General features: G+C 39.2%; 1 protein-coding gene and 1 long non-coding RNA gene across 6 annotated transcripts in view; one reads left to right on the forward strand and one right to left on the reverse strand.

The window, feature by feature from the left end:
* Window positions 1-16,563, reverse strand: part of TAB3 (TGF-beta activated kinase 1 (MAP3K7) binding protein 3) — a 50,613-nt gene extending 34,050 nt beyond the window's left edge. For 2 of the 5 annotated variants that reach the window (XM_071750424.1, XM_071750433.1), the window contains exon 1: window positions 16,125-16,522. The gene's annotated coding sequence lies outside the window, so the exon portion shown is untranslated. Of the gene's footprint in view, window positions 1-15,019; window positions 15,481-16,124 lie in introns of those variants that run through there. The other 3 variants (XR_011727072.1, XM_071750390.1, XM_071750406.1) reach the window with 3 other exon arrangements.
* A 147-nt stretch (window positions 16,564-16,710) lies between these two features.
* LOC139799075 (uncharacterized) lies at window positions 16,711-17,665 on the forward strand. Its single transcript, XR_011727073.1, has 2 exons — window positions 16,711-16,854; window positions 17,426-17,665. It is a non-coding gene; the product is annotated as an uncharacterized lncRNA (long non-coding RNA).
* The last annotated feature ends 2,091 nt before the right edge of the window (window positions 17,666-19,756 follow it).

Genomic DNA, 19,756 nt, shown 5'->3' on the forward strand with positions numbered 1-19,756 from the left:
CCTGTAAAAAAAAAATTATTTGCTATCAATAACTCTGTAAGAAACTACTGTTCTTCTGCAGAGTAAAAGCAACATAATCACATTAGTAGCCTAAGCCTGTTGATACTTCCATAAAAGGCTCACTGCTGCACTTCATGCATTCAGGGCTATACCATTTGAATTTTTAACCAGTTATATGATTTTCTTGGGTGGCTCAGCAAAAAACTTCTTAGTGAAGAAAAATCTTGTCCATCCTCTCACAGTCAGTTAAGGCTGTGCAAAAACTACTACTTTCAGTTAAGTTTGCTATGAATTAGACACAGGATGAGTGTCTTATTGTAACAGTTTAAAAACTATAATTTATTTATGCTGCCACAGAAAACTTGATTTTAATTAAGCCATTCTTAAGGTAGGAAGAGGACAAAAAAAAGTTCTAAATAAACTGTCTAAACATCAAGTTTCCTGCTTCTGAAATATCCCTGACAGACTTTTGTGATGGCTAGCAGTAACAGTGCTGTAAACAACAGTTAAAAATAGCCAGACTCCTATGCTTTCTCTGTTAAGTGTCTGATGAGTTTTTATATGACAAACCTTGAAAATCCTCTGTATTGAGGATACAGGACTGAATCCTGTATTGAGGACTGAATCCTCTGTATTCAGTCAAACTGACTGAATCGAATATCTCGTTTTGTTGGTAACTGCATTTATGGAAGAGCAGTACAGAACAGGATGCAGACAATTTCTGTAACACACCCAGTCATAACTTTCACATTTTTTCTGCATCCACAAGGAAATTATTGTAAAGGCATATTTATACTTGCAAAGAACTATTCACTTTCCTGCAGATATAAAAGGAGATGCTAACTAGCACTATTATCAATTTAAATGACCTGTGTAAATTTATTAGCAGTCCATGTGATAACAGTGCAAAAAGCAACATCTACTGAAAAGACTGTCTGTGTAGTATGTTAACTACAACTCCTATACCCAAAATGACCAATTGAGTAAGAAAATGGTAGTGAGAAGCATGAACATCTATGTAACACTGGTTTTGACCTGACTACTATAAGCCTTTCTTCACTTTCACCACCTCAAAGTAGAAAAACCCTAAATTAGAAAGAAAAGGACTTGAATGAAGGGCCAAGAAAACATCATTTCAGGTTCCCCAGCACACACATACTAATGCAGGATATGACTCCACAGAGAGGAAACAGAGGAGGGAAGCGGACAGGCACGTATAAATGGGAACAAGAAATACAACAGAAATAAGGAGAGAGTAGACAAAGAACAAGGAACAGGCAGGACTCAGTACAGAGTAATGCAAAAGATTATCAACAGCACAGAGAAATATGAACCACATACTCCTTACATACAATAAAGAAATCAGCTTATACTTCTGAAGTTTTGAATTAATCTTTGGTGGTCTGACTGCATAAATTTGAAATCACTAAATGCTATAAAATACGGTGGACATTTTATACAGCATGCCTGTCTATCATTCCAGGAAAATTTGTTAAGATAAGGAACACAAACATTGCCTACTTTGTGACACCTTCTGACAAGCCTGCATGAATATCCAGCCATAAGGTGTGTGTATTACAAAAAGAAGTAATATTAAGATTTTACACATAACATCATATTAATTTTATGTATTTTATCTATATATGCTTATTCCAAATAATCTATAATCATATGTGCACATCTATAGATGCTCAAGTGTGTGCTATAGTTGACTATTTACTGTACTTAATTTCCAAGCAAAACAGAAAAGATACCTTCAAATAAAAACACTGTGTGCCAACAACATATATATTTACACAGGTGTGTATGTAGCTATATATCTGTATATATACAGATGTCATATACACCCCTAGATTCAGCTGCTTCTCTTTTGCTTTTCGAGGCAGAGAGGAAAGAATGCCTTAAAATTGAATTTAAGATTTTTGTTTCTTCAAAGTTTTTCTTTTAACGCTACATTCAGCTTCCATTAACATTATTTTAGGATGAAAAAAATTCTCAGCTTATCTCCAGGACGACTTTCTAGGGAGATGTGCCTTAGGTACACAAATGCAGACATTTTAAATTTTCATTCTGCACCAAATTCAGTCTTCCTCTATAAAGAGTACTACAGGATTAAAAAAAAAGGCTTGTAGAATGGAAGTTGTATCTCTCATTCTGTAAGTAAGGTCTATGTTATAACTGTTGCAGAGAGAAACCTTGGCAGTATAAGGTTATGTGTAATCAAATGACACTTCGATAAAGCTGTAGCTGCCGTCTGCAGAACTGATTCAACAGCAAATCTCTATGAGGAAGTCTGTGTACTTCAGATCCACTTGTTCATGATCTTAGGCCAGAAACAGGTCAAGCCAAAACAGATAATGGGAAGACCAGAAGATGAATACAATTGTTCATCCTAAGATGCATAGATGCATTCCTGCCAAAATTGTTGTACAGCTTCAAAGAACGTGAACAGCGTCCAACAGCTTTATTTAATAAGAGCTTCAGAGTGTCCTCTGACTTACAGAGAGCCTGGCACCAAATCAGGTGCTTTAATATCAGGGAAGGCAGGCTGAGAATACAGACAGCAGCAGTAAAAGGGCAGCCCCTAACACCAAACTTTTCCACAAATGGTATTACCATCCACTTCACTGGGTGCACTGGGCAGGGCACAGGACTGGAAAGGGATATTTCTAACAATGTAACATTAAATTAGAAGCTCTATGAATTACAGCCACTCATAGGTCACTCATACCTATTTAACAGTACTGACTGATTCTGACTAAGTACTGACTGAGTACTGACTAAGCTTTACCTCTTTCTCAGAGGCGTTCAGTCATGATATTGGTAGGTTAAGGAAAATTGTGTTTGCAGTCCTGACACCCTGGTTACTCAACAACATTGTTTGCAAAGGCATGTTGTCAGTATTCAGGTCACCAGTCATAACATTTGTTTATTTTTTATTGTCTGGTACCAGGCCAGAAAAATTGAGATCCAAGTGATGAGATTAACACAATTCCTGGCTGGAGTATGCATGACTTTTTACATACAATTGAGTATAAAAAGACCAATTTTGTGATGATGGAATTAGAGACTTCTTTCACAGCACCTGTGATAACAGCTACAGCATGAATGTGTTGAACAACTCTGTGGCTTTATAAAATCAGGCTTGCAGTATAAAACTAGAGAGAGACAGGTCTTTACTACTACCCAGTCTTATCACACCTGACACTGTGTGGCTGGTGGACAGTGAAGAGACAAGAAAATTTCACTGTCATCAGGTACAGCTACAGAAAAAAACCCACAACAGCTATAAGTCTGAATCTGAGGAAAAAAGGAATGAATCATACTTTCTGAAACTTTCAGGAATAAGTAGCATTTGGCTTTTCAAAGCATTTCACAAAAAAAAAATCTATATTCACAATTTCATTTTTTTAAATATCTTATTTTTATTCTGTATGAAAAATATTTTTTCAAATAGAAATTAAATGTGCACATTAGACACTTAAACCAATCAGCATCTCTCTAAAGCCCAATCACTTCCACACTGATCTGTCCTCCATTAAGATAGGAGGATAAACTGCTCTGATTTCATTTCCCTTTTAGGAAGCTACCCTCATAATCCTGCTTTAGAAGATGAAAAAAACAGGGCTCAAAGAAAGCTTCAACTTTAAATAATTACTAACTCACTCTACTGTTAAGAAGATTTGAATTATTTCATTTCTCTAAAACAAGAAGATGCTGTCCAGCAGCTCAAGGTAGGTGAATCCTCCAAAACCACTGTCCTTTTTTTGTTTGAGTGGACCTCTCCATTCTTAAGGAATATATGGAGTCTTGTGGATAACTTGGAAAAATAGTAGCCAAAGACCTGCCTGAAATATTCCTCACACAATATTAAAATTGCCCTAGAATTTGTGTTGTGCTCAATGCTATTTGTCACGGTTTAACACAAACCAGGACATTATTAAGAGTGCAACAGATACTCATCCTACAGTTCATGTGGTTGCAAATGCAAGCTACAATAACTTAAAAGTCCTTCTTTCACCTGATAAGGTACGGTGGTTTCTTTGTTTAGATGCTGTAGCAAAGGAGTGATGGTATTAAGTTGGTTCTTTCACCGAATTCCCTATTTTGTTACTATTAAGAAGTGGATGTGTCCATAGATTTTCGGGGCATGCCCAGCTCTTCATTTAGACACTAAGAACTTCAATTTGAAACACAGGTCTTTTTGTCCAGCTCCCTAGAGTCTTAGAAGAAAATTGTTTGCTGAGAACACAGAGGAAGAAAATAAAGGTCATGTATCTCCCTGCAAATCAAGTGCAGTCTTGCATACAACAGGAGGTTAGACAGGAGAACAATCTAAAGTTTAAAATAATTTGCAGCCATCCCCTCACCAGCCAAACACACCGTCACCAGAGCGTTCCCCTGAAGCCAATAACTGACAGTGCCTGCCCTAGACACAAGCAGCACAAAGTGAGAGATTTCTACATTTCAGAACCAAAAAAAGCAGTTGAAAGCATAAATACAACAAAATAGCATTGTAATCTGATGCTTTGATTCTGCAATCATACCGTGAGTAGTCACATCCTCTGCTCAACCAAAGAGCCCAGTGACTTCTGCAGAATTCTTACTAGCACTGAACACAAAATCACAGCTCTAAGCATTTGCATGACCTGGACTCAAATGTATGCTTTGGGTCTTCTTTGCTTTTATAAGAGAGAGAAGAGATGAAATGAGCTAAAAATACAGTGGTGTTTAATCACAAGCCTTATTCAGAAGGGTATCTATCTTACTTCTTTCCCTAAAGGACAGAAAGCTGAGCATTACTGTAACAGACTTTTTAACTTAGACTAAAGATCATATGCAGATTCTCCTGTTCCTTCCTATTGCTAGAGTAGGATGTAAATTAATTATTCAGATACCATTGTAAGATGCATGATGCTTTGATGCAGATGTAAGAAACAAAGATAATTCACCTTTTTTTAAACCTTTGTAATAAACAAGTAATTACTTGTTACCTTAATGACTCTTTCACTGGTTTTCCATTGTAATAAGCTATATTTGTTACTGTTTTAAGTTTTAAATCTTTTCTTGGCTAAAAAACAGTATTAACCTGAGAACCACAATCAAAAGTTTCCCATTTACCAGATTTACAAAATACTATATTCTTCTGCCAAGAATTTCTCAGCTGCTCTCAGGGTATGCAGAAGACCTTGGACAGCAGAGGCTCCCTAATTGTGCATTGTTGTGTAAAGAGTTTAACCTGTAAATATACTCTTAATTCAACTAGCTTATTACATCTTTTCTCTAATTTTCAAGTTACTTAAAGGTTTCACAAAAAATAAAGACTATGTACATTCAACTCTGTACATACTTGCTCTAATACAGGACCTCTACAACTGTGATAACTTGTCAGGTTTCCACATCCAAGCATTCACTTCGGTCAGAACAGCAACTTCCCACATGTTTGAAAAGGAAATTAACCGGACACAGGCAAAATACTCTTCTAATGAGACACTACCTTTATTATAAACAAATTTCCACTGTGCATAAAAGTAAAGACATTCTTTCTGCAGTTATACAGGCTCATATCAACTGAACTGATTTCAGAACAAAGAGGAACTGCACAAACAGGAATACATTCAAGATACAAGTTCAAACACTGTAGCACTGACTACCTACTTACTTAAAAAGTATTTGCTGCGTCCACCAGACTTGTCAATAATTGAACCCCACCACAAAAGAATCATAACAAGCATGTAAATTGGAAGCAGGGTGAGACTTTTAAATAATTTATTACAAAATGCAACTTTTAAAATTCAAATTATTACTTTTAAATAAGAGCCAAAGAATTAAAGGTAATCTCATTACTGGAATTCAAAATTACATGTTCCCAACTAAGAGTATTGTTCATATAGCTGCTTTTACCTAAATAACATTTAATTGTCAAAGGTATTCTACATTCTAAGTCAGTTTTTAAATTATTGTTAACAAATATTTCTCTTTAGAGAAGTGCATGTACTAGAATAGATAGACATAACCTAGGCCAGTCTGAGAGTCAACAGAAAGACTTAAATTACTAGTAAATTCTGTAATATTTGAGCTTCTGATTAAGGTGCTTTTGAATGCTATATTCAGGAAAAAAAGGCAGAAGAAAATAAATTCCTAAGTATCAGAAGTGCAAAATTATTAACAGGAGAAAAGCAAAACGAAACAAAACACCCAAAATTACCAAACATAACTACAACCCAAAATCAAGTTTCTCACAAACTTTTTTAGCTGGAAGTATAGGGCTGCAGACTACTCCCTTTCTATGTATAGAGAAAAAAAATAGGCAGTTAAAAGGAAAAAGAAATACTGGCGATCCAAATCAATTTTTTCTCCAGCATACAGTGTCACAACTGAAAAGACCAAATAAAAGCAGTCCCAGAAAAAGGCAGCAGGTTTGCTACTGAACTCCCCAGAACATTAAAGATTGAAACAAGCAAGCATTAGGCACAAGCCCCCTTTAACTTAGTAGGTAAGTTCTGGAGGAAAAAAAAAAAAATCTTTGCCCCAGGAAGTATTTATTGGCACGGAATGCACACACTCTGCTTGTTTTCACAAGAGAAAACTACCACATAGGAAGTCTTGACTGTTTCACAATCACTTTAAACCAGCAAAAAATACAGTTAAATAATTTGCTTCTCCTTTCCTTTGAATGCTTACTCCTGCAAATGCACTAGCACAAATGTTTAGGGTCCAAACAGCAAACTGAACGTTATTAAAGCTGAACTCTGATTTACAAACCCTAAATACCTGCTCAATCTGTATAACCCACTAATTGCCCTCAACACCCCATGGAACCTTGTGCCATAACCATATAGAAAACACAGAGAGAAGGAAGCAGCCTGGGGAGAAAGAGTGCAGGCATTAGCTTGAAATGGTAATGATGAGATCTCACCAGGAAGATATCAAAAGCGGATTCTCCCTTTAGGTAAGATAGAAAAGGCTACTGCAAATTAGACTCTAATTTTTAAAGCAGTTCAAGTTACCAATCTTTGATCCATACAGCAGATTTCCTTACAACTAAATATGCAAACAGTAATTCTAGTTGCAGCCAATGCATCTGGCTGGTCATATTCTACAGGTAACATTTCTAGAAGACTTAATTTCAAGGTTAAAAGATAGAACAATCAGTATCCTAGTGAAATTAAAATGATCTACATTCAAGCAAACCAGCAACCTAAACCTTGGACCAGGGTTGACTGTTCCCAACTTCCCTGAGTCTTACATTTCTTTTTTATTTGGAAGAATTGGGAAGTGTCCTTAGCCTTGACTACAGGAAAAATAAAGCTGTGTCCAGCAAAAGTCCAGCAAAAACTGTGCAAAAGACCTGTACTGTGCTTGAAAAACGTTACTATTTTATTACGAGATGCATAGAAGCTATTAAGGGTTTAAATCAGTGTCATGAAATAACTAAAACAAACATTAATTAAAAAAAAAAAAGTAACTTTCAATTCTCATAGATCCCTCCTGAAAAGTTATCTACAACAGAAAGTTTTACAATTACATTAATATACTCAGGAGCTCTGCATCCTTGGTCTGTAATTTCTTTCATAAAACTAACACAAAGCATATATACTCAAATGTGAATGATATCCTATTATAATTCAGTCTTGAGGTTTACACATTTGTAAATCCATTTAAAGTTTAAACATTTGGTTTTTCACAACTAACAATGTAACTAACGGTCAATGGAACCCTCATTAAATACTGTTATTCCTGAATATTGCAAAAAAATCCAGCAATTTTTTTTCATAGAGTACCTGTCTACCTGATAGTCTTCTAATATTATGCTGTCATACTGTACAGACTAGCAGGTAACCAAGCAACTAAAATGTTCACACTACACAACATGGGATCATTGCTACTCATGAACAAATAATCTGACACATCAAGCTTTTCTGACTGCTTGACTTTTCTTATAGTTTAATAAAAATTATTTGTGATTATATAACATGTTTATATAAATCACAAATTCTACTCTACACAGAAATCATTTGCCTTAGAAGTTTACCATACAGTTTCTAGGGAAAAAAAAACCAAAAAACAAAAAACTGAAGAGACTCAGGGAAAACAGACAAAAGAAAGGTCTAAGAAAGTCTAAATGCATTCCCCCTAAGCATGTAGAGTTTTCATTTTCTGAACATACTAAATAGCCCATACCAAAAATAGTTTAATTTAAAAATGAGTGCAGCTTACATAAGCATGTGGCAGCAGTAGTATTAACCATTTTTACTGATGGCAATACAACCAACAGTGGCAAGAAAAGTATATAAACATGCTCAGTTCAGAAAGTAGCATTTAGAAAATAACTGAAATAACGGTAGACTTTACAATAAACTACTAATAACAAAGCTTAAACTCATTTATTTGAAGTATCCCCAAAGCAGAAATTTGCCACTGTCATGATAGCGCAACTTTTACATTGAGATATGTCTGTACTTCCTGGAACCTGTGTTCTATCACTTCTTAAAAATATAAGAACACGACACACTAAAATATTAATGTGATAAACATTTTTTTTCCTTCTGAACCAAAGACCTAAAATTAAAGAAAAATACTTAATCCCTCCCCTCCTTCTTCTAGCACTTTAAGTACTTAAGAAACCTTACCATTCAGAACTTTTTAAAAAAAAAAAAGGATAATAAAAAAAGACTTCTGTAGACTTCTTTACAGAAAGATGGACTAAACAATGGTCTAGCATGTAGATTTCAACAGGAATCTATGGGGAGAGGAAAAAACCAACCAACCAAAACAAAAGAACTGGCTTTATGTTGGTTAGCTTTGTGAGGTTGTTTAAACTGAATTCACAGAAAAAGAGTTAAACTTTTTTTGATCCTCCCTGCCAGTTCCCTAATACCACTTCCCCTCCATCCAGGCCTGAAGAGATATTAAGTCCATGAACACCAATTCCCACAGGGACTGCTTCAGCAAGTCCAAGACTGACAATATAAAGTTTTCTCCACCTCCCCCCAACCAGAAGAGTAAGCAGAATTTTCTCTGTAAGAACATACAGATTCCTTAAAAGGTGAGAGAAGTAACAGCTCTTCCCTCACATTTTCTGATGTTCCTAGGAGGGGAATCTTCCATCAGACTGAAGACACCTGTCTGTCCACTAATGCTATGTTTTGCTCTCTCACTAATGAATGTACATGCAAACAAACTGCTCCAGGACTTCGGAAAATGAAAAGCCCCAAACTGAACTGTATAGTTAAGAACGAAACAACATAAGCTGCTGCCTCTGCACCCTTATCACATCTTGGGTAACATATGTTCTTAGGAGACCTGTCATGCCTTTTTTTTTTTTTTTTTTTTTTTTTTTTTTTTTTTTTTTTTCCTTTTTCAACCTTTACAGAAAGCACTCTCAGTTAGGGAAAAGCAGCTTTCAAGCAACAGAGTGTTCCTCCAGAAATAGAAGTACTGTTTGTCACAGTACCAGCAACATCTATGTTGTGCCTTTCTGAGTAACAACAGGAGGGATCAGTGAAGATCCCCAAATGTCCACATTACTATAAGACAGTACATCATACAGTTAATGGTACAAAAACATTAAGACCTGCTGTACAGTTGAAAGCAGGTTTCTTTCTTGTCTTAGGAAAACTTCATCTTCTACAGAAGCCACTAATTTCCTTCTCACAGGCTCCTACCTCCCAGATTAAAAAGCTCTATTTCAACACTTTGGTGACTTTTTGATTCTCTCTCGCGCGCCTTTTCAAGTACAGCAGATAATTTCCAAAGACAAATCAAAAAAACCTGATCTTACTTAGGTCTCTCTTAGGCTTGACATACCTTCAGCATCAGGTACCTCAACGACTGAATTTGGAAAAGCACTGGCAGACAGAACATTTACATGACTTGGAAATTTCTTGAAAGCAAGAAAAGGATTTACTGTATCTTGAGAAAGGGCTTCTAAAGCCAAGAGGTCAATTTAATTTAGCAGTCTATGTTCTGTCATTTCTTAACTTAATTCCACTGCAACAGATCTGGTAGGAACTGCTTTCCTCTTTTGTCCTCTGCTCTTTTAAACTGAATAAGCCAAGAAAACGCTACTAAAAGAATGTTTGTTACAGAAAGTGCTATTAAGTTCAACCAGCACAGAAGGAAGCTAAATATTAACAGGGACTTACCTGTTACCACCTGCTACTGAAACTGGAACATACTGAAAGCTAACTTCTTCAGTACAGAAGCAAGAGAAAGTACAAAACTGTATATATCACCCTGAACAATTACTCAAAAAGCTCATAAGGTCACAGCACATGAAGCATTTTCAAACCAACAGTGAGATCCCTTCTGAATCACCTGTATGAAACACTATGCTCCTGAAGAAGGAACAGCAAGCAAACTTTTAAACCACATTTTCACAATGCTGTCCTAGCAGCAGGACATGAAGCAGAGACCCAGACTAGAACAACTGTTACCCCATGCTGTCCATTTGAAACTTAACTAATGAGTTGCAAAATCCTTGATATTCTACAATAGCATTGACAAAAATTACCCCTTTTTAAATATCACTTCATATAAGTGTTTTAGGTTCAGTTATAACACTTACTCTGCAATTCCATATTTACTAAATCTGTATACTACCAACTCACCTAGCAGTTAAAATTTGATTTGTGCAAGGCAGTACATAACTTGCCTGATTAGTATGAGCAAACAGGAAACAACAGATTGAAGTGGTCCCAAATTAACAATTTTCCTTATCTGGATATGATACTTCTGATACGATAATTACTATTCCATCAACACAATCTTAAAAATTCCATGAAAAAAAGGCAAATACATTTCAACAGCTATGCTCCACAGAAAACCTAGTGCCTGGCTTACTACTGCTGCAAGTTGGTCTTCGAGAATATCAACCTGAAAGCCACAATTTACCTTCCTTTCAAAACTTGAACAACATCCAGGTAAAAAAAAAAAATAAACAACAAAACAAAAACCACAGATGAAACAAAAACTAACAATAGCCCTCTCTGCTTGCTCTGAACTATTATTGATCTCATGGTCAATGTCAAAAAAACAAAGAAGAAAACAAACCCATAATTTCAAGTGCTAGGAATAAATGTCCACAGCTTGAGCTAAACCAAAGTATAAAAACTTCCTAAAAAACACAAAAAATTGTAATTGAGGACATACACCAATGTGACAAATGATATGACATACATATAGCAAAACAAATCTTTTGCCAGCTATTTTCAGTAAGTTGTGACATTGTAAACCAGTACAAACTGTTCAAACAGATGAGACTTCAGGTCAAATTACCCTAGATCTTAACCAAGGAGGGAAAAAATGAACGTTTAAAGTTGCAATGAGATTAAAATACTAGCACTTCTTACCAAATCTGAGAAGGCGTAGTCAATACTGAATACATTTTAGAAAAATATCTGATTTTTTTCTTCCTTAAAACCTAAAGCAAATACTGATATTTTTTCTAAAAGTATCCCTAGCTCAACCATGATTTCACAGGAATTTATTCACTTTATGACTTAATACACACTTTAGTGGACACACTATTTCATTTGAAAGCTAGTACTTCACTGAAGTGTAATGCATGTGGAACATGACTGATTGAACATAATCTGACAAAAGGTGTTTTAAAGAAAACATTCTTAATTACCCACTAGCCCACATGCACCTAGGAAAACACCCAGTCTTAAACTGGAACACCAGGTTACCAAACACTAATATAGCAGAACGACCTTTATTCTCTATCTTTACTGTTTGCTTATGAAGACATCCTGCCTTATACAACCCTCTGAAAAGAGTGAAAGGAGAAGTAATTTTCCTTTACATTAACCTGGTGATACACTGAAGATGCTTTTAAAATACCACTAGTTTACATTCGATTCCTGAATAAAATAAAGCTCACTTGGAATTCAAAAACTAATGCTTCTTAAGAACACAGAGCTGTATATAATTTTAACAGAGATAAATTTTTTCCATTTCATACTATTGTCCTATGCTGGCTATTCAGAAACATTACTTTAAGGAGAAACATTCAACATAGTATTGAAATGTTAGTTCCACTCTGACATTAAACTGAGACACACAGCAAAATCCATCTAGTATAATTAATCTTCAAAAAGAGAAAGAGAGCAAGGAAAATCTAAACATTAATGACTCACTGTCCATCTTGATCTAGTATGCTTTACTAGCAACAATGTGACTGTGTCTTTCCTTATTACATACTGAATTTTGCCAGATGTATTTCAGCTTCTCACTTCAGTAAAAAGGCTTCACTGATGATTTTTTTCTGGTAGTTGTGCACGAGAGTGGCCCGGATACTAATACCACAGTGCCACCTTTTAAGTACTGACAGACACAGCACAGAAGTCGCTGACCAACTTACCCATCTCATTCAGAGCAAGATATATTCAGGACGGATACTCACTACTACAGAACTAGCTACACTCTGAGGTTGCACTTACATCATTTGTCTGAAGCTGGAGAGAAAAACGTGCATACTACCACTAGCATAATCACAATTTGAAAGCCTTCTAAAGGACAACTTTGATAAACTTTAAAAGTGTCAGTCAGAGTACAGGAACCTATTCTGAAAATGTTTTCAACAAACACCTTCAACATTTGCATACATGAGTCTAAACAAGTATTACAAAACCCTCATCTTTCCATTTAGAAAGAGTGCTTCACACATGCGAATTGGCACACTTGGCACATCACCACACATTCAATCACAATGAAAGGATTTTAGTACTTTCACAAGAACAAACCAGCTAATGTCACCCTTCAGACAATATTTCAGTCTATCATGCCCATACAGAAAGCACAGCCTACAGAAAGTTTACACTATACAGATAACTGAAGGATAGTGACAACTTGCAAAAAAAGGCAAACAATACCAGAAAAGTTAGGCTAGAGTTTGGAAGTAATACCCTAATATCAGCTTACTGCACTACACAGTACCAATTTTCAGTTAGCTTTATTTTCCTTTTTGAATAAAGACAGTAACAGGAAAAAATAATGCAAAACAAGTCACAAATATTTCTACTTTGTAACATGGCACACTTGCTGTCAAAAGCAGATGAAAAGGTGCTTATGAAAAAGTTTGAGGCTTTGTATAAACTCTCAGTTTCACCCTCCATTTGTCATCTGCCTTTTAAATGTACCATTTCACAAATAATTCTTTCACTGCAAATACTTCTACTTACATTTATGCCTGCACATGTAGGTACATACACACCAGACCCTGCACCTGCTTAAGCTCATAGTAGTGGAAAAGAAGAGCATCATCCAGGCAGTCCTAGAGCAAAATGTGTCATACCATAGTTGAGTGAGATGACTAAACATACATGATAGACTTAATATTATCCAAAATTTAATAATTTGATTACTCACTCAATATTTGGATCCTCACTAAAACATCTTTGGTGTCTAAGAAATAAATCAAAGGGTCTTGCTTGTATTGTTAGTGGCTTTGCTAAAAAAAAGTCATTGCAGATATAGAGGCAAGGATTTGAACTAACATCCCACCTGAAGATACAGATCTTTGAAAAATTACACAATAAAACACCTTATGTTTCGTATTTATTATGTAATGCAGTATATTAACTCTGAACCTAACCAAGATTACTTTCACAGGTCATACTTTAAGTCTATTTATGCTATTTAAAAATACACATAAGATGAATTAGCACAGGTTTAAAGTCAGAGGAAAACACCTACAGACCAGTGCAACCAAAAACTTCACTTGACTTGAGCACTACATAATTTTTGAGAAGGGACAGAAAGAGACAAGCTATTAGCAGACAACCTCAGGAATCATATTAATGCATAATCTTGAATGACTTCAGTGGATTCATTTACCATTAGGCTCGCCATTGGACAGACAACAGCACAGATATATCACCAAAGCTGAGTGGGAAAGAAAGACAAGTTTTCACAACACTGATTCAACTTGTCTTTCTCAAGATGACGACTAATGGAAGGAAAATGAAACCTCAATGAGATCCAGGCAACAAGAAAGGACACAGATCCCTCATTCTCCTCTTTGTCAGCAATCACTTATCGTAAAGGTTATGACCCAAGACAGATAAAAATACATCATAAAATTACACTTTCATAATAAGCATCACACTTAAGCTAACACTTAATCTAACTTAGACCAAAAGATTGAAGATTAAAGGCAGACTTGAATGCTGATTCTATTATCCTTGACTAATGTGTGTGAAATTTGGTATCTCAGTAATTTTAATGTTGAACGGAGATGGTCTACATATACATTAATATAGGATACTACAGCATTCTTTAAACTGCTGCTATTAACTGACACCATCCGCAGGACTGGACAAAGGGTAGGCTTAACAAATGTTGTGAAATGATTTATTTTTAAGAATCCTGTTCCTCTCTCACTACTGAGGGGAAATGAATTAAACATTTCTCCTTTTTCTGTGAAATATGTTCGCTGAAAATATGCTTGACAAGGGGCAAAAGAAAGTAGTGTTCTTCTCACAGGTATGGAAAGCAAAATTAAAGTTATCAGAATAGACAATGACCTTTGACCACGCGGGTTTTACCTCTGAGTTTTAAGAGTTCTTTTATACCAAGCGCTCTGAAAACACAACTGGTCAAGTGGACCTGCTACAGAAGATAAACCTACAACCAGAAAATTATTACTCAATTTCCTAACAGTGAACACCAGTACTAAAAATAACAGATGCCTATCAATACATTAGTGGGATGGCCTGGCCTGGCCTATCGACTGAATATTTATTTAGAATGGAATAAGAAGGGACAAGGAAAGCCACCGGGCAACATCAAGCTGAAATAATCTTGAATATGTAGCTATTTGTAGTGCTTTTATAGTAGCTATCTTTTAAGCTAACTTCTTTTTTTAGATAATATTTACTGTATTCATTAGCAATAAAGATATTAACAGATTACTAGTTATTTCAAATTAGTTGCCACTGAAACCTACAAAGACAGTTTTATGCGTTTTTGCATAACTGTCTTAAGTTTTTCATTACCTTTTGGTGTGGCATACCTGGGCCATACCATATTCCTGGCGACAGTGTTTGTCTACAAAACTGCAAGTATAGTTACTCTCAAGCTATCTAGGCGACTGCCTTTCTTCTCCTTGTTTTCTCCTTGATAAAACAATGGTAAGAACAGTAAACAGTACATTACAAGTCACATTTGACTGAGAAGAAAACACACCGAGTGCACAGTCAGAAGCTAACATTGGAACAGTATCAATCCATGAGTAAGAGCAGCATCCTTCACAACATATACCTGTATTAAAAAAAAGAATCCAAAAGAAACACCAGTGCTATTCCTCCCAACAGCCGATATAAACAACAGATAAGATCTCAAATCTGACTTGAAGACAAAACTCTAGCAGATCATAACTATGGCCTTGCTACATTTTTGGGCCTTCTATCTCCAGGGCCAAGTCACAGAACAGCAGCAGCATACTGCAGTCAACGTATCAAAGAAACAGTGGCAGCTCTTTTACCCGCGAATTTATTTGCTTTATTTTTATTTTTTTGGTTGCTTTTGTTTTTTGACATATCAGGAGCAGCATCTGCGGCTCAGCAGAGACACCACAGCCCTTGCGAGGCGGACACCCGCATAGAATCCCCGGGGCAGTCGCCCAGACACCTTCTCCAAAGGTCTCCAAAAAACAAAGACCAAAGTTTTTTTTCCTGCTGGGTGCGTGGGAGTGCGGCAGCAAAACAAGCGCCAGGATCAACACGAGCACCCTCCCATCCACCACACCCCTACCCCCGCACACCCCACGACCCAGCGGATTCCCCCCCCGCCCACAGGGGTCCTCTCCCCCAGGGCACCCTGTCCCTCCCCGGACGCCGACGGGAACCCGCCGGCTGCAGCCCGCTCCCACACCGCTTCCCCCGCTACCCGGGGGGTAGGGGTCACCCCAACACGCACCCCGCGGATAAAAGGGGAGAACAGAAGTGTCACCCTCCCCCCCCAAAACTCCGTCCCGAGCCTCCCTCCAAGACGGGGCACTCCCTACCCACCCTTCAATTCAGCCACACACACCTCGCACCCCCCCCCCCCCCCCGCCGCTACCTTCCTCCCCGGCCACACACTTCCCCTGCCCCCAGGGCCTGCTCCCCCCCCCATACCGTGCTGCGCTGAGGGCTGGGCTCCGGCGGCGGCTGCATGCCCGCAAGGCCCCCCCGGCTCTGCCCCGGGCCTCCGGACCCCTGGGATGGCGGCGGCGGCGGGGATGGGGAGGGGGGGGGGGTTGTGTGGAGGCACGCGAGGCGCCCCGCGCGGGCCCCCCCGCTCCTCCTGTGGGGGGGGAGAGGGGGGGGGGAAAGCGGTTGGGGGGGGGGGGGGAATTGGGTGAGCCGCGTAACCCCCCCCCCGGTAAGGGCGCTCGGAGCGGCGGGGAGAGGGGGAGGGGGGGGGTGAGGGTGGATCTCCGGGCGGCACCGGCACCGGGGGTCTCTGCGAGAGAGGGGAAAGGGGGAAGGGAGAAGGGGGGGGGACAGGGAGGGGGGGCCACCGGAGGAGCAGCTGCGCGCGGCCGGGAAGCGCTTCCGGGATGGGCGGGGCCGCGCCGCACGCTCAGTGCCGGGCGCTGAGGCCGCCGGGCGCGCGGCGGTGGGAGGGGCCCGGCCTGTCCCCCCGTCCCCCGTTCGCTGCCCTCGCGAGACTTGGCCGGGGGTCGGGGAGGAGAGGGGGGGGGTGAGGTTTGAACCCGCGGTCACCAACGGTGGCGGCGGAGGCGGCGGGCGGGTCAGTCGGTGAATGAAGGGGGTGGTGCTTGGCCATGGGATCTCCCCGCGGTTCCCTCCCTCCTCCTTCCTCTCCGCCCGGCTTCGTGCCTCCGGTGTTTCCTCAGCCCCTGTAAATGGAGGTTTCCCGGCGGCGGTTTGGGCCGGGCGGCGGGGCTCGCCTGGGGGAGGCGTTGGGGTGGTCAAGGGGGCGGGCGGGCAGGCGGGCAGCCAGGCAGGGGCTGCGCATCAGCTCCGCGGCAGAGGAAGAGGGAGAGGTGTCCGTGGCTGCCACCACCCGTGTGGGGAGCGGGCTGGGCCCCTGCGGTGGTGGCCGGGGCTGTCAGGGCGTGAGGCAGCCGGGTGTGCGGGCTGGGGAGGTAGAGCGCCGGGGGGCCGAGCGGGCGGGCTGGATCTCGGGGCCAGGATAGCGGGAGGGAGCTGGGAATCCTGCCTTGGGGCTTCCCTCTAGGCGGAAACCTCTCTGCGAGCGTGGTTAGGCGGCTATCCAGACTTCTGGGAATTGTTTTCTGAATAATGACAACAACAATGAAGTGCGTGGACGCAAAGTCTGCAGCACGGTTCTTACTCATGTATCAAGGGATAGCTCTTGGCATAAAAATGCCCGAGTACTGCGCTCCTGACCCAAGTTCTCGTCCTGTGCCATTCCGAGTTAATGTTTTGTGCCCCTCTCTGCTTTGCAGGACTGACCACAGGCAGTTGAGAAGATACAGACTGATCCGGCATGGACTTCTCATTGACGCCAACGGAGGCTGAAATCTTCCTGTTGAGGCAGAGCCTTGCAGATGGCTTAGTGGGTGTAGATTGATTTTTCATCCACAAACTAGGCCTTAGTTTGAGATTTTGGTGTTCTGCTTTTGTGCCAGTGTAAACTGGTCTGAAGCATCTCCCAGATGATAAAGGCCGTGATTTGTGTTTCTCATTTCTTTTTGTGTTCACACTTATTTTATTTTTGTTTTGTTTAGCTGGCATCTAGCTTGCATTGATCTTAACACTTGACCAGGATCACATGAAACACCACGGCAAAGAAATTAATGAGATCAGATGCAGAGTTCCTGTAGCCACCCTCTGTCTCTCTGGTAGAGATTTGGGAAGTTCAGGGTGATGGGGTGTAAGGAGGGGGCATGGATCTTGTGTTGCCATTACTGAGTCTCCACGTCATCTTCCGTATGCGGAGGCTTTGGCTTCTGTGTTAGAGATTGCGTGAAGTTAATTAAGGAATTCCTGAATTCTAATCCCTACATCGGGAACAAGCCAATCCTGACTAGCATTTCTGGAGAGGCAAGATGCAAAACCAGAAGTAAACAGCATCTGGGTGCAATGAAACTGTTATCTAACAGAGACTGATTCTTATCCTATGATTGGAATTAATATCAAAACACTGAGGTGCACTTTCCTCAGCAAAAATCCATATTTTCCAAATATAAATGCATGGTTTTGGATTAGTGGATGGTTCCAGTAGCTCACTTTCTTAAAATTTGAGAAGCAGCCCTTTATATAGCTGTTGATTCTTACGCACATGAGAATCTGTCCGATGGATTACGTGTACTGGCCCTGGCTTGTTCAGCATTTCTTAATTGCTACCGTGTTATTTAATCCTGTCATTTGTTGTTTCTAGATCTTTCAAATCAACACCCGAGTCAAACCTTTCCTCTGCTGTGTCTTACTCTCTGCCTGTATTAACTTCCTATAGTACAGCTCCAGGGTGTCTTGGCTAGCCAGTGTAACATTGTGTAAGTAAGCTCCGTGGCTCCATTTTAGTTCAGCAGCAACCAATCCTTTATTTTTGTTTGGAAATTATGCTCTTCCTCTACAATAGACTGTAATGGAGGACTGTCATCTAGCAATTGCTTGATTTATCTGCACCCGTCCCACTTTCAAAGGAAGAGTGTTTCAGTAAGAATTACAGAGAGTTTGTATTTTTCATCTACCCTTAGCTAGTCATAGATTTGAGAGCAGGATTATGTTGCTGGCAAATTAATAGTCTTGAAACTTCACAATTAATCATAGCAGAGCCAATGCTCTACTCAAGAATTTATGAAATAAATCCTATGGGTATTAGGTGCCTGATTACCCCAGAAATCAAAGGTTGTCTATATTTTTACTTTACTGAATGGTTCTCTGAAATTAGTTCATTTTATTGCTGATACAGTTCTGTCTCTTCTTATCCATATGACAACTACAACAATTGATTATACAGAAAAGTAACATTTGGAAAGTATTTAATGTATTTTTAGCTGCTTCTAATGGGATTTAGCAGCTGGAAACAAGGAGAGCTGGCACTGAATAATCAGGGCAGTTCTTAGACAGCTGTGTGAGAGCCAGTGCATCAGGCAAGACTCAAACACATTGCCATTTTTTTCCTGTATTTTAAAAAATGCAGTTTATGCAATAAAAATATTTAAAACTAAACCTCGGTACACAGCTAAGATAGTTAAAGTAGAATAGAATTCATTGTTAAATCCAATTCTGTAATAACTTCTAGATGAAAATGCCCTGGCTTTTGTGTTTGTTTTTTTTTTTTAATTTAATGCTTATGGCAGTTATTACTACCCATCTTTGAATGGCCTCAGGTTGTGATTTAAATTCCATGCTACACTCATTTTTAAGGAGAACAAAAAAATGTAGTTATTTCTGCTCCCCTTTTCTCTTTATGAACAGCAATATGAGAGACCCATTTTCCTATTTTGGAAGAAAGCAATTTTCTGCACATTTGTGCCTAAGAATTGCAGCCAGAAAAGTATCTTGATAAAACAAGATAGGCCCTCTAGTAATCTGTATTTTTACTGTCTGAATAGTTCCTATACCAAGTTAGTTCCATCTACAAGTCAAAAGAGTGATTTTTTTCAATGGAAGCACTATAAACTGTGTTCTTTCTCCCCATTACGTTGTGGTCAGTAATGTGTATTTTGTCACTGAAATGTGCCTAATGTTTTTGTTTGATGATGCACAAAGTAGAATATCCATTTATTGTAGTTTTAGTCAGAGAAGGAAGTAACATCTTTGATCTTTGT

This window comes from Heliangelus exortis, chromosome 1 (assembly GCF_036169615.1).
Source record: "Heliangelus exortis chromosome 1, bHelExo1.hap1, whole genome shotgun sequence".
Taxonomy (NCBI): Eukaryota; Metazoa; Chordata; class Aves; order Apodiformes; family Trochilidae; genus Heliangelus; species Heliangelus exortis.